The sequence below is a fragment of the Sorex fumeus genome, unplaced genomic scaffold, assembly GCF_029834395.1.
Source record: "Sorex fumeus unplaced genomic scaffold, SorFum_2.1 ptg000067l, whole genome shotgun sequence".
Classification (NCBI taxonomy): Eukaryota; Metazoa; Chordata; class Mammalia; order Eulipotyphla; family Soricidae; genus Sorex; species Sorex fumeus.
The window spans coordinates 2274195-2286612 of NW_026606124.1; the positions used below are offsets into that span (position 1 = coordinate 2274195).

At 53.9% G+C, this 12418-nt stretch overlaps 1 protein-coding gene across 1 annotated transcript in view; it reads left to right on the forward strand.

Moving 5' to 3' along the window:
• Positions 1-3380: 3380 nt before the first annotated feature.
• The window catches only part of SIN3A (SIN3 transcription regulator family member A), a 63816-nt gene continuing 54778 nt past the window's right edge, over positions 3381-12418 (forward strand). Inside the window, exon 1 of the mRNA XM_056128722.1 lies at positions 3381-3424. The gene's annotated coding sequence lies outside the window, so the exon portion shown is untranslated. The remainder of the gene's footprint in view (positions 3425-12418) is intronic.

Sequence of the window (12418 nt, forward strand, 5' to 3'; positions counted from 1 at the left end):
GGCGCCAGCTGATCCCCTGGCCGACGCGGAGCTGCCCCTTCCCCGCCCACCCCGAGGCGGCGGCGGCGGCGGCGGCGGCTCTTCCCCCTCCCGCGGCCGGGCCGCTCTGCCGCGGACGGGGCGGGCGCGGGGCGGGCGCGGGCGCGGGGGCGGGCGCGCTCGGCGACCGGCGCGCCCGCCAGGAGGTGGCCCGAGAGGGGCAGTGAAGGTCGGAAACTGGGAAAACAGTCTCCACGCTCGGCGTCGGGAAAAGGAAATGCATCAGCGGGCGGGGAGGGGCGCGAGGGGCGCGACTGTCAGCCGGGATGGCGGCCGCGGGCCGGGAGGCGGGGCGGCGGCGCGCCTGGCCTGGCCTGGCCTGGCCTGGCCGGCAGCGGGCGAGGGGCGCGGGCGCGCGGGCTGCAGCGGCCCGGGCCGCCCTGGCCTCCACCCCGCGGCCCGGCCTGTTTACTATCGATTCCGGCGCCGGCTTGTGCAACCGGCCGGGAGGGGAGCCGGGGGGCGGGGCCTCCGCGGCTCCTCCACCCACCGCGGGCTCCCGCGCAGGGCCCGCCTCCTCTTGTCTTCCACTGGCTGGGCGCGACACCCTCTCCCTCCTCGGCTGCTGATTGGCCGGCGTCCTCCCGGGCGCCGCCTATCCCGGGCTCGGCTGGAGTTTAAGTTGCCGGGATTTTTTTTCCGTGAAGGGCGGAGGGAGGATGCCTGCGGCTGACGCGCGGCGCGCCGTCACGCCCCTGCCCCGGATTGGCGGGCCCGGAGCCCCGCCCCCTCCGGGAGCGCGCCGCGGAAGGGAAGTCCCCCCCGCCGCCCCGCCCCTTCCCGTACCCGGGGTGCCCGCTCCGCACATGTGCGGGGCCCGCCCCGCTCCTCGGGACCGTCCTCCCGCCCGGAAGTCCTCGGCTGGAGCCCTGGGCAGGGGCGGGGTGCAGAGGGCGGAGAGCGCGACCGAGGCCCGCCCCGGAGCGGGGCTGGTGGCCCGTGAGCAGCCTGGGAGTGGCCGCAGCGAGGCGTGGAACGAACTTGGCTTCGAAGGCTCTCGCAGGAGTTGCAAGGGGAGGGGGGTGGGGTGGGGTGTTTTATCTCGGGCCAGGTAGAACATTCTGCGGCGCTCTGGCCTGGCTATTCACTCGCCGCGCGACCTAGCTTGATCTCGAGGTCGCTAGGGACGCCGGGGGTGGTTTAGCACAAGGCAGTGGACGCTCTTAGTTGGCTCGACCCCAGACTGAGCAACACGGGATTGACATTGGTGAATTAGGCAAAATCTAGAGCAGCTCGTTCTGTTGACAGAGAAGCGGGTGGGCTGGCGGGGGGGGGGGTGGGTGGGGGGACACCTAGGGGGAGCCCGATCGTGGCGTGGCACCGAGTCCAGGGAACAGCAGAAGGCCAGAGTTAAGGGTGGCCGGCCTTCTGTCAGTTCTGCAGAAATGCTGTTTTATGAGCTCCTCCGAACTTGGCCCGAAGTCGCTTTTGACCGTGTGATTTGATTTTCGTGAGCTCGCGGCGGGGGCATGAGGCTGCGCCCACCTGCCTGCTACCCGGGGGTGGGGGGGGTTCCTAAATCGCTGCCTTGCTCTTGCTGCCGGAAGCCCTCGTTGGCATCAGACCCACCTGTTGCCAGCACGCCCTGCTAGCGTCTGCCGCGGGTCGTGGGGGAAGGCGCACACCTAGGTCTGGGCTTCCTCGGGTCCGCCACCTGGCTACTGCCTGGGCTCACTACCGGACTAGGTGGGTTTTTTTTTTTTTTTTTGGCTGCTGAGAGCGGGAAAACTCTAGTCCCGCCCCCTCCTCCCCTTGCGCTCCGCGAGCGCCCCCCAAAGCGAGGCCGGCGTCAGTTCTCCGCCCTGCTAGTCGGTTTTTGCAAGCACGATGTGTATTACACGCGCTATTACGCATGCCGAGAGCGCCTGGGCTTAGCCATCAACACTCTTGTGGTTTCGGAGGGAGAGGACCCTGGTTTTCTTCTTTTTCATTGTCTGGGCAGCCGCTTGGAGTTCTTAGCTCTTCACCGGGGTGTAGAACGAACAGTCACTTAAAGCCACGGCCTGTCCCGGTCTCTTTCTTGACCTTTCTTCGGGTCTGCGGGTGCTGCAGCTGGGCCCCGGCGATCGCGAGCACCTTAGGGCTCCCTCCCCGCCTTCCGGTGTCTCGTCCGGGCGGCGGCGGTTAAGGCCCAGCCTTCGCTCGTCACCTCCGCCCTCTTGGGACTGCATCTTTAGGTCCAGCTGGGGAGCGTGTTAGCTGTCTGGCCACCCCAACCTCGGTCCGGCTCACCCGAGGATGTCGGCCTCGGTCTCCAGCCCTCCGTGAAATACTCACTGGCGGGAGCTGTCTGCTCCTCCGGATGTTTGTTTTTACACGGAGGCAGCGCGCGGGAGTGTAAGCTGGATGAGGAGGAGGTTCTGTAACCTTTTTTTTTTTGCACCGGCTCCTCTAAGGTGGTGATGCTGCTGCATCGTCCCTTCCAGTCCCGGGGCATCGTGTCGCCGCTCCGCGCCACCTCCAGCGTCGGGCCCTGGAACTCGGCGCTTAGTCTCTAGTGTAAACATTCCACAAAAGGACTGCGAGGGTCCAGCCTCCTCGCGCGGGGCGGAGCCAGCTCCTTCCGAGACGGGCGTCCCGGCCAATGGGCGGCCAGCCGGCGTCGAGCGCTCCAATCCCGTGGCCGGGGGGCGGGGTCTGTCCCGGCAGTGCGGTAGGAGGGGCCTGCTGCACTTACGGACATTTTACCCCACTCTCTCGCTTACCTTCCTGGGGCACGGAGAGAGCCGGAGTCCCTTCCAGTGCAGTGACCGGCGAGGGCGGGAACCGACTTGTTGGGCCTGTAGCTGAGCCCGAATGGGGCGGGATGGGGAGAGTCCTCCAATGAGCCGCGAAGAGCTCCCCCTCCTCCTCCAATAGTGGAGCGGCTTGGGGGTGGGATCCCGCCGTCGGTCTCCAATAGGCGGGGTTGAGTTGGGGACGCTCCCCGCCAATAGGGGCGTGGAGAAGGTGAGCGGCTCCCCCGCCCCTCCAGCCGAGGGGGAAGGGGCGGGCTGTCGGCCGCCTGGGGCCGGCGATTGGCCGGGCCGCAGACGGGCGGGCGGCGCAGCCAGTGGCGCAGCGGAGTGGAGTCTTCCCTCTGCGGGGCGGGCCGAGGGAGTGGGCGGGATTTCCCGGGTAACAGAGAAGCGGCCGCGGCGGTAGAGGCGGCGGGGACGGTTTCTCCATCTTCCCCCTCCCCTTCCCCCTCGGAGTTTCCCTCCCTCCCACCCTCCCTCCTTCCCGGTCGGGGCCCCGGGGCCTGTGGCCGCCTCGTGAGCGCAGAGGCGGCTGCCAGTCCGCCTCGGCGGGCCTGCGCCCCGTGCCGCTCCCGGGGCCTCCGCGCCGAGCCCCGGGCTCAGGCCGAGGGGGACGCGCCGCGAGGAGCGGCCGAGGCGGCTTCGCGGTGAGCGCACGCCGGGCCGCGGCCGGGGCGGGGAGCCGGGCGGCGGCAGCGCGGAGCCGAGGGTGTGTATTTGGGGGGCTGACCTCCGTGGCTTCCCGTAGCGCCGGCGGGCGGGAGGCGTGTGGCGGCGCGCGGGGGGCGGGGGGCGGAGCGGCGCCCCGCGGGCGGGGGAGCGCGCGTAGTCCCGGTGCGCGCGGAGGGGGCGGGCTCGCGCCGCCGCTCAGGGGCGGGGCCGGCGCGCGCGTGCGGCGGCGGGGAGGGGCGGGGCCTCGGCGCCCGGCCTGCGGGGGCGTGGGGGCCGGCGGGGGGCCTCCCGCGTGCGGCGGCGGGGCGCGGCGGGGAGTGGGCGTGGGGGTCGGCCTCGGGCCGCCTTCCGGGGCTCCGGTTGGCCGGAGGGGCCGCCCGGCGCGGCCATGCCCCTCCCCCTGCCCGCCCCCTCCCCGGTTTCCGCCTCCTGGGCGAGCGAGGCGGGGCCGGGGAACCCGCTGTCCGGCCGGGCCGGCGTCCGGGCGCCCGCGGGGCCCCGCCCAAGGTCTCGGTGGGGTGGGAGGGGCCGCTGGCGCGCGGCCGGGGGTGTCGGGGCTCCTCGGAGCGGCGCGCCGCGCCCCGTGCAGCCGTGCAACCGTGCAACCGTGCAGCCGTGCAGCGCGCCCCTCGTGCCCGGGTCCTGGGGGCGAGGTGCCCAAGGTCCCTGCGGCGGAGTCCGCGCGCGAGCGCCGCGCCACGGCGGGGGAGGGGCGGGGGACCACCTCTGCGGAGTTCCCTCGGGGCTCCTGCCCTGGGCGGGGCCTCCTCCGGGCCAGCGGGGCGGGGGTCCTGGGCCGGGGCCGCCGCTGCCCGAGCCTCGGACTTCAAACCGGGCGGCCAGGAGCGCGCTGTCGGAGCGCTTGCTCTGCGCAAGGCTCGGGTCTGCGGGGAGAAGGGAGGCTCACGTGGTCCCCTTCGGAAAAGGATGCCTTTCAAGGATCCTGGATAAAGGACTCCAGTTGATTCGTTCTGGGATACTTGTCCGGGAGGTTCTGCTCTCCGTGTCGGCTTCATTTCACGCACACACAAAAACAGACCGCAGCGTAGGTCACTGCAAGTGCTCTGGAGCAGCCTTCTGGGTACCTGCAATTCTTGTACAACGTCTCGGCCACTTTCTATTTATACTCTATGAAATAGAGTGCTCTTGTCCTGTCCGTTGTAAAGAGTAACATGAGGTTGAGGACTTGTGCAATTTTGTGTTTGTGATTTATGTGCCCTCACCTTCCAGTCTGTTGTGCGAGTTACTGTAGGAAATTTAATGAACCATTTTAATTGAGGTTTTTGCTTGGACTTGATGACACTCTCTTCTGTCTCTCTCTCTCTCACTTTGGACCACATCCAGCTGTGCTGAGGGATAACTCCTGGTAGGCTCCAGGGATCATGGAGGGGTCCCCAGGATTGCATCTGGTGGCTGCGTGCCAGGCAAGCGCCTTAAGTCTCACCCTGGTCCCTCTCTCCTGTTAATAGAAATCACCTACGTGCTCCTGCTATTTTTCATGAGAAAAATAAACATGGGAGGAATGTATGTATACGCTTACACCTGAGCAAACTCTCAGGCCACCTGAACCGAAGGTGATTTCTAGATCTGTGCTTTGCCCGGTTGGGGCCCTGCTAGTGTGAAGAAAGCCCCAGCTTCTCAAGCCCAGGTAGCAGTAGCAACAGTAGCTTTTGATTCACGGTGGCTGTAATAGAATTGGTGTGAAGACTGAAGGACTAGGTGTTCTTCCCGGTACCCCAAACTGAGAAAGGAGAGAATTCGACTGAGGAAAGTTCCTAGCTGCGGCTGTTCCTCAGTGCTGGGTGCTTGGGAACGCCGAAGACCTGTTCCACACTTGAGGAGTGTGGTCTGCAGGTGGGCCAGTGGTGGATAGACTTTTAGGGATTCAAGGAAGAATCTAGTTCTGCCACATTAGTACTTTCCATAAATGTTTACCTACTCACATAACAGCATTGTATACCAGGGGTCCTTTTGGGGGGAGGTGGTTTTCTTTTGGGTGGGGGGGGGCATACCCGCCAGTGCTCAGGACTTACTGCTGGCTCTGTACTGAGGGGTAACTGCTGGCAGCGTTCAGGGCAATCATGGGGCATGCCAGGGATCAAGCCTAGGTCAGCCGCATGCAAGACTAGGGCCTAAACCCCTGTGTGATCACTCCAGCCCCTTTATCCTTTTAGAAGGTAGATGTATAGTAGTTGGATTAATATTCCTGGCAAAGCTTAGCCTTTTTACATCTTGTGTGAAAACAGACAAGATAACTGTAGAGCGGTGCAGGCAGATGTTAATCCAGCAGAGTGTTTAAAAGACTTGGTCACTCTTAGGTACTTCTAAGAGTTTGTTAAGACATTCTGTAGATTATTTTTTCTTTTCTTTGTGCCATACCTAGTGGTGCCCAGGAGTCGCTCCTGGTGGTGCTAGGGATGTAAGCCTCACCACCTGCTTGCGAAGGGTGTCAGTCCATTGAGCTCTCTCCAGCCCCCTGTAGTTCCTTGGGAAAATGGTAGCATATGCTTCTTCAAACTACACTCCTCCTTGAATAGTAGTAGTGATGAGAACTTATTCATTGAGTTTCAATTATGTTAGTAGAATCCTTCAGTATTTCAGTATTTGTCCTTGCATCTGGCTTTTCCTTTTTTTGTTGCAATTTTGGGGCCACACCTGGCAGTGCTCAGAGCCTATCCCTGGCCCTGAGATCACGGATCACTTCAGGTGCGGTGCTGGGGCTTGAACCCTGTCAGCAATGTGCAAGGCAAGTGCCTTACCAGCTGTACTATTTCTCTGGCCATATTATGAATAATGTTAGTTATTATGAACATGAGTTAACAAATGTCTCCCCAGTTACCTGCTTACATTTTTTGGAGTGTACATGCAGAAATGGAATTGCCGTATCATAGGGTAATTCTGTGTTTAATATTTTTAGGAACCGGCAGTGTGCTTTTGAAAGCAGATGAGCAATAGTTCGGTATGCAGATTCTACAGGTGCATGGAGTCAATGTACATTTATTGACCGTCTTCCTAAATAGCTCTGTGCTCAGACAGGAAATGACTTTGTCCCTAAGTTTCACATTCTTAGAAGAAAAGATAGTACATACATGATCATTTTACAACGTGTCCTTTTAGATTGAGTGCCATAGAGACAAGTACGAAGGGCTGTAAGACTTTCAGAAGATGCCAAGAGATGACCAAGTAGCCAAAGCCTCTGCCTTGCGAGTGTGAGGCCAAGAGTTTGGTCCCTGGTGCTGTGCGTGCTCCCAGCCCTTGGCAACTCTGTCAGTGATCCCTGGCTCAGGAACCACAACTGAAGGGCGCAGCCCCAGCGTCCCCACTGAGCACCTCAACTGAAATGATATTTGAACGCTGAAGCTATTAAGTGTAACACCTGGTGAGCACTGCAAGAAGAATGTGCCCTTACTGTTTCACTAGACCCATGATTCTTTCTTTCAACGCGTTTTGTTGAGGTGACACACCCAGCTGTGCGCAGGGCTTAACCCTGGCTCACTGCTCAGCTGTCACTCCTAGTGTTGGTCACGGTATCATTTGTGGTGCGGGGGATTGAAACCTGGTTAGCTGTGTGCGAGGCAAGAGTGTCCTGCTGTTCTGTCTTTCTGGTCCCTTCCCTGATTATTTCTTACGCCTTGTGAAATGTTTAAGAATAACAGAAAAGGGCCAGAGAGATAACTCAAGGGGCTGAGTGTTTGCTTTACATACCGGAGGTTCTGGGTTTGTTAATCAGCAGCATTGCATGGTCCCCTAGTACCTCTGGATGTGACCTAAGCACAAGCAAAAGGCTGCAGTGAAGAAACTGGGCATAATTTTTTCTTAAAACAGCAAGATTTTCCTTTACTTTTTCTGCTTCTTGTTATCATTCTGTCGCATTCAAGATCACTAATAAAAATCCACTGATTCTAATGTTCTTCTTCTATGTCTCCCTGTTTCTGCTACTTTAATAAGTGCATGGAAGTTGCAGTTGACTTCAAAGTTAGGCATGAGTTTGGTGGCAGTTTCTGTCTTCTGCCTGTGCCTTTTTTTTTTTTTTGCTTTCTTGCTGTCTTTCTGTCTTTAATGCCTGTACATCTGTACATTCTTATATTTAACATTGCTTGCTAACTAGCAAGTTCTTAAAGGACATGGACGTCAGATCTTTATCTGCAAGAAATTTTGCTTTTTAATTCCACACCTAATTTAGGGGCACAAACTAATCTAGGCCTTTTGACTTGATACAGGAATATGAGTGTGCTTGATTATGAAACGCTACCTTGTGCTCTGTATTATCGTTCTAAAACACAAATAGTACTCAAGAAATTTCTGTCTCTTAGCTGGGGATCTCTACCCACCTCTTTCAGTCAATGATACTTAATATTTCCTTTCAGGTCTCTAGTAGCGCCCTCAGTTTCTCTCCACGTATGGCTTCTCTGGTCTGTAGTGTAACAAGGAAGATCTGGCCACTTCATACCACCCCCCACCCCACCTGTAGATGTCAGTTCCACTCTCTTAGTTTGGCTAATTTCATTTTGTTGCTTCAATGAACCCATTTATTATGGTCAGTGTTTCGAAAAGGTGGCTTCTGCTGTCTTTGAATTCTTTCAGTCTTCTGATGTCAGGCTTTGTAGACCCAACAGAAGTATCGGAGGTCCCAGAACTACCGACTGCAGTTCTCATTCTCATGTGGAACCCAGAGTGCCAGACCTCCATCCCTTGCTTCGTCGTTTTGGTTTTGTCGGTGTGTGTCAGTGTGGCAGTAGCAGTGGTGCTTGGGGGAGTGGTGTGCTGAAGATTGAGTTTGGGACTGCCATAGGAAAGCCTGTGCTCTAGCCCTATGGGCCATCGCCCTGGTCCCGAGCCAGTCGTTTCTTAACAGCAATCCAAGCTGTTTATTTGTTTAGATGGAGTGGTGGGCTACACTCCACTGTGCTCAAGGTTTACTCCTGGCAGGGCTCAGGGATCCAGCTCAAGTTGGCAAGTACCTTACTCTCAGGCCCTCAAGTGATTCTTTTTTAAAGCATAACTCAAACTCTACCACTTCTTAGCTTAAACCCGAAGCTTTCCCATTTCAGAGCCAGCATTAAGTCTGAATGACCAAAAGGATAAATACGCACTCTCTCTGTATTACCCCGTCCTGCGATTTCTGACTTCATTTTCTTCTAGTCTTTTCTTCCTTCTGTTCCAGCTACACCTAAGCATGTGAAGTGTCACAGGGTCTTTGTATATCCTGAAGCATCTGCTCTGTAATGCTCCCTGCCTCCTTTCTCAAAAGTGACCTTCTCGGTGAGGTCTGAATCTTGGTCACGTTTAACATCAAAAACCCATCTCTACTTTCTTCTGGTAACACATGTCACTACTTTGTGTTTCTGTTAGAAAATGTAATGTAACCATTTTGTTTCTTGTCCTAACTTTTTCCTACCAAAGTGTAAATTTAATGAGAGATTATTCTGTTGTTTACTGCTGTCTCTGCCTTCAACTCCCAAAACAAGTACAAGCGAACTTAGTACATATTAAAAGAATGCTTGAATGCATGAATGATTTGATATCCACCAGAGTCTTAAGCACAGTGTAGGTTATGATTCAAATGTTGTGCCAGTGTTTGTATGGAGTCAGAAATACAGCTGATTGGATAAAGACACTGTAAGGGGAGTGACACATCTACTTCGTCTCTTAAGAACCTGCTTGGCTCCTGTTCTCCCCTTTCATCCCTCTCCTCTCTCAGAGAGTGTGCAAGAGTAAGCATGTGCAACGGACTGGAGTGCAAGGAAGTCCGAGTTTGACCCCCAGCACTGCGTGGTGCCTAAGCATTTTGGGGAGTGAGCATCCAGCCCAAAGTAGCTACAGGTGTGACCCGGAAACAAAAGAATAAAACCAGAGTTTGAGGGGTATACATGATGATATTGTTCTTTTATATTCCCTTATCGTTAATGCTTTTTAACTTGTCACTTTGAAGTAATTTTAAATTTCAGAAAAATTAGTACAAAAAATTGTCATAGACCTTTCTTTTTTTGGTTTTTGGGTCACACCCGGAGATGCTCAGGGATTACTCCTGGCTCTGCACTCAGGAATGATGCTGCCTTTGCTCAGGGGACCATATAGCATGCTGGGGATTGAACCCAGGTCAGTCGCGTACAAGGCAGATGCCCTCCCTACTGGACTGTCAGAGCTTTCACCCAGATTCCGCAGTGCAGTTTACAGAACCATAGTCCAGTAAAATTATTGCAGATAAAACTATATATGTTATATATATTATGCTTTTTATATTGAGCTCACTAGTTTCTTACTCATTTTCTGCCTATAACAGTAAAAGTTGTCTGAATTTCGGTTAGATTGAATTCTAGCTTTCAAGGGTTTATTTTTTTTTGGGGGGGGTGGTCATAGCCATCTGCTCAGGGATTCTCCTGGCAGTGCTGGGGGGACCATATGTGGCTCCAGGAATCAATCCCAGGTCAGCCAGGTGCAAGGCAAGTGCCTTACCCACTGTACTCTCACTTCAGGTTTTCAGGGGGTTTTTTTTAAAGCTTTTGTTGAAATATTTGGTAATTCATAATTTTTTGTTTTCTTCCTATAATAGTAAAGAGATGAAAACTACCAGAGCAAGACACTTCACAGCCATCAGAGAAAGTAGTTGATGAGTGCTGTATAGTAGATAGCGCTGCAGATTGTAATGATGGTAAAATTGACTGTAATCTCAGACTGTAAGTCTTCAGAGGACAATATCCTAGAAGAGTCTTAAACTGAAAGATTTCCAAATGCATGATCTATTTCTGAAGGAGGAGGTGACAGAAGATTAGCGTTCTCGTCCAGGTAGCCATTCAGCAGGAAGGTCTTCAGGTGGTTTTGGTTTTGTTTTGGGGCCACACCCAGTAGTCTCTGGGCTTGTTTATTTCTGGCTTTATGCTGAGGGATCACTGGCTCGTTTGGGAGAGCGAGCTCTGGAGACCGTTTGGGATGCGAGGGGATGGCCATGGATCAGCTGCATGCAAGGCAGGAGCACCCTCTGTACTGCCTCCCTGCACCAGGTCTTTAGTCCTTTCCAGAAGAGTCCAAACTCTTTGAATTCGCTAAAAGAGTATACAGTAATATTCTTAATACATTTTAGGGTATCTGTGTACCAAAACCTGATATGGACTGTTAAGTAGATGGGTGCTGCAGTGGATGTGTGATCGGAAGGAAACAGGGTAGCAATAACTGTTGTTGGAGTGACTGTTCTGATTGGTAATAGTCTAAGACTCAGAATGCGAACACTTAGAGGACAGTACAGACAGAAGCTTCCCCTCAATATTCAAATTAAGAATTAAACTTTTGTGGGGCTCAGTGATAGTAAAGCAAGTAGGGTGTTTATCTTGCAGATGGACGACTTGGGTTCCATCCCCAGCATCCCGTATGGGCCCCCGAGCACCAGCCAGGGGTGACCCCTGAGCAACTCTGGGTGTGACCCAAAAAGTCCTCCACACACACCAAAAAAAAAATGGATGAAACTTTCATAGTACTATATTTAATGATTCAGGGAAAGGAAAAAAGTCAAAAGTGATGTTAAACTGTTATTATACGAGACATTCCTGAAACCTGATATTATTTCATTTCAGTGATTTTGTTCCAAGTTCCTATATGACAGCTAGTGAATTGAGTTTTGTTTACGTTTTAATTGGTGTTTGGGCCACACACCAAAGCGGTGCTCAGAGCTTACTCCTTGCTCTTCTTTTAGGGGTCATTTCTGGGGGGCTCTGCGACCATATGTGTTGTGAGGGCTCAAATCTGGTCTGCTGCATACAAGGCAAGTACTATTTTTCTGGCCCCAGAGTTGAGTTTTAAAGTATATTGACTATTTGGAATATGTGTGTCTTGAAACCCAGAAAGATTATACTTTTATCTTCAAAACTATTTAATGATATTTTCCTGGCATTTTGAAGATTAAAGTTGAATTGTTGGGGCCAGAGAGATAGTTTAACGGGTACAAGCCTTGCCTTTCATGCAGCTGGCCCCGGGTTTGGGTCAATCCCTGGCAATCCCATTTTGTCCCCTAAGCACTGCCAGGAGTGATTCCTGAGTGCAGACCCAGAGATGAGTGTTTTTTTTGTTTGGGGCATACCTAGCAGTGCTTGGGGCTTGCTTTTTCCTGACTCTATTCTGGATGTGGCCCAAAAACATCCCTAGTTTGTTTTTTTTTTTTTAATTCGATCATTTTAGGAGACAGTCTAGTGGGTAGGGTATTTGCCTTACACATGGCTAGCCCGGGCTCAGTCACTGGCCCCAGTATGGTCTCCCAAGCCACCAGGAGTGAACCTTGACACAGAGCCAGGAGTAAGCCCTGAACACTGCTGGGTGTGGTCCAGTCCCCTCCCCCCTCCCCCCCTGGGTATTTGAATCATGTTATAAAGCATTGTTATCTTTCATACCGCCAAGATGACGGCCCTGAACCTCTTTGGGAAAAATAATAATTGTACTGTGATACGACATAATTCCACCCAAACTCACAAAAATAACAGACCAGATGGGATTATCATTAATAGGTTGGGGACAAACAATGCTTTGTTTGCAGAGGCTGTCCTGTCTATGTTGTTCGCTGTTGGTAGTAATGTTGACCTCTGTTCCTAAAGATGCCAGAGTCACTCTTCCCCAGGTTAGAGACCACCTCCCTGGAAGAATGTAAAACTCCAAAGTTGAGAGGAGCTTTGATATTAGATTTGTGTGTTTTTGGAAGACTGGGTTGTTAATTTTGTTAAGCTATAATTCTAGTAGTAGAAATCTGAATAGATTATCTTTTTCATTTATTCTGAAATAGTTTTGATTTTTAGCTGATTTTACTCCAGGGGTGGAGTTTTGGACAGGTTTTGAAGTGGACTGTGGTGGACAGTTGTACTGGGTTGAAGTGGTTTTAATTATATTTACCAGATGTTTTCATAAAAAAAATTATTTTGTCTTTGAATTTTTATATTTTTAAAAGAATATTCATTGAGAGGCTGGAGCGATAGCACAGCGGGTAGGGC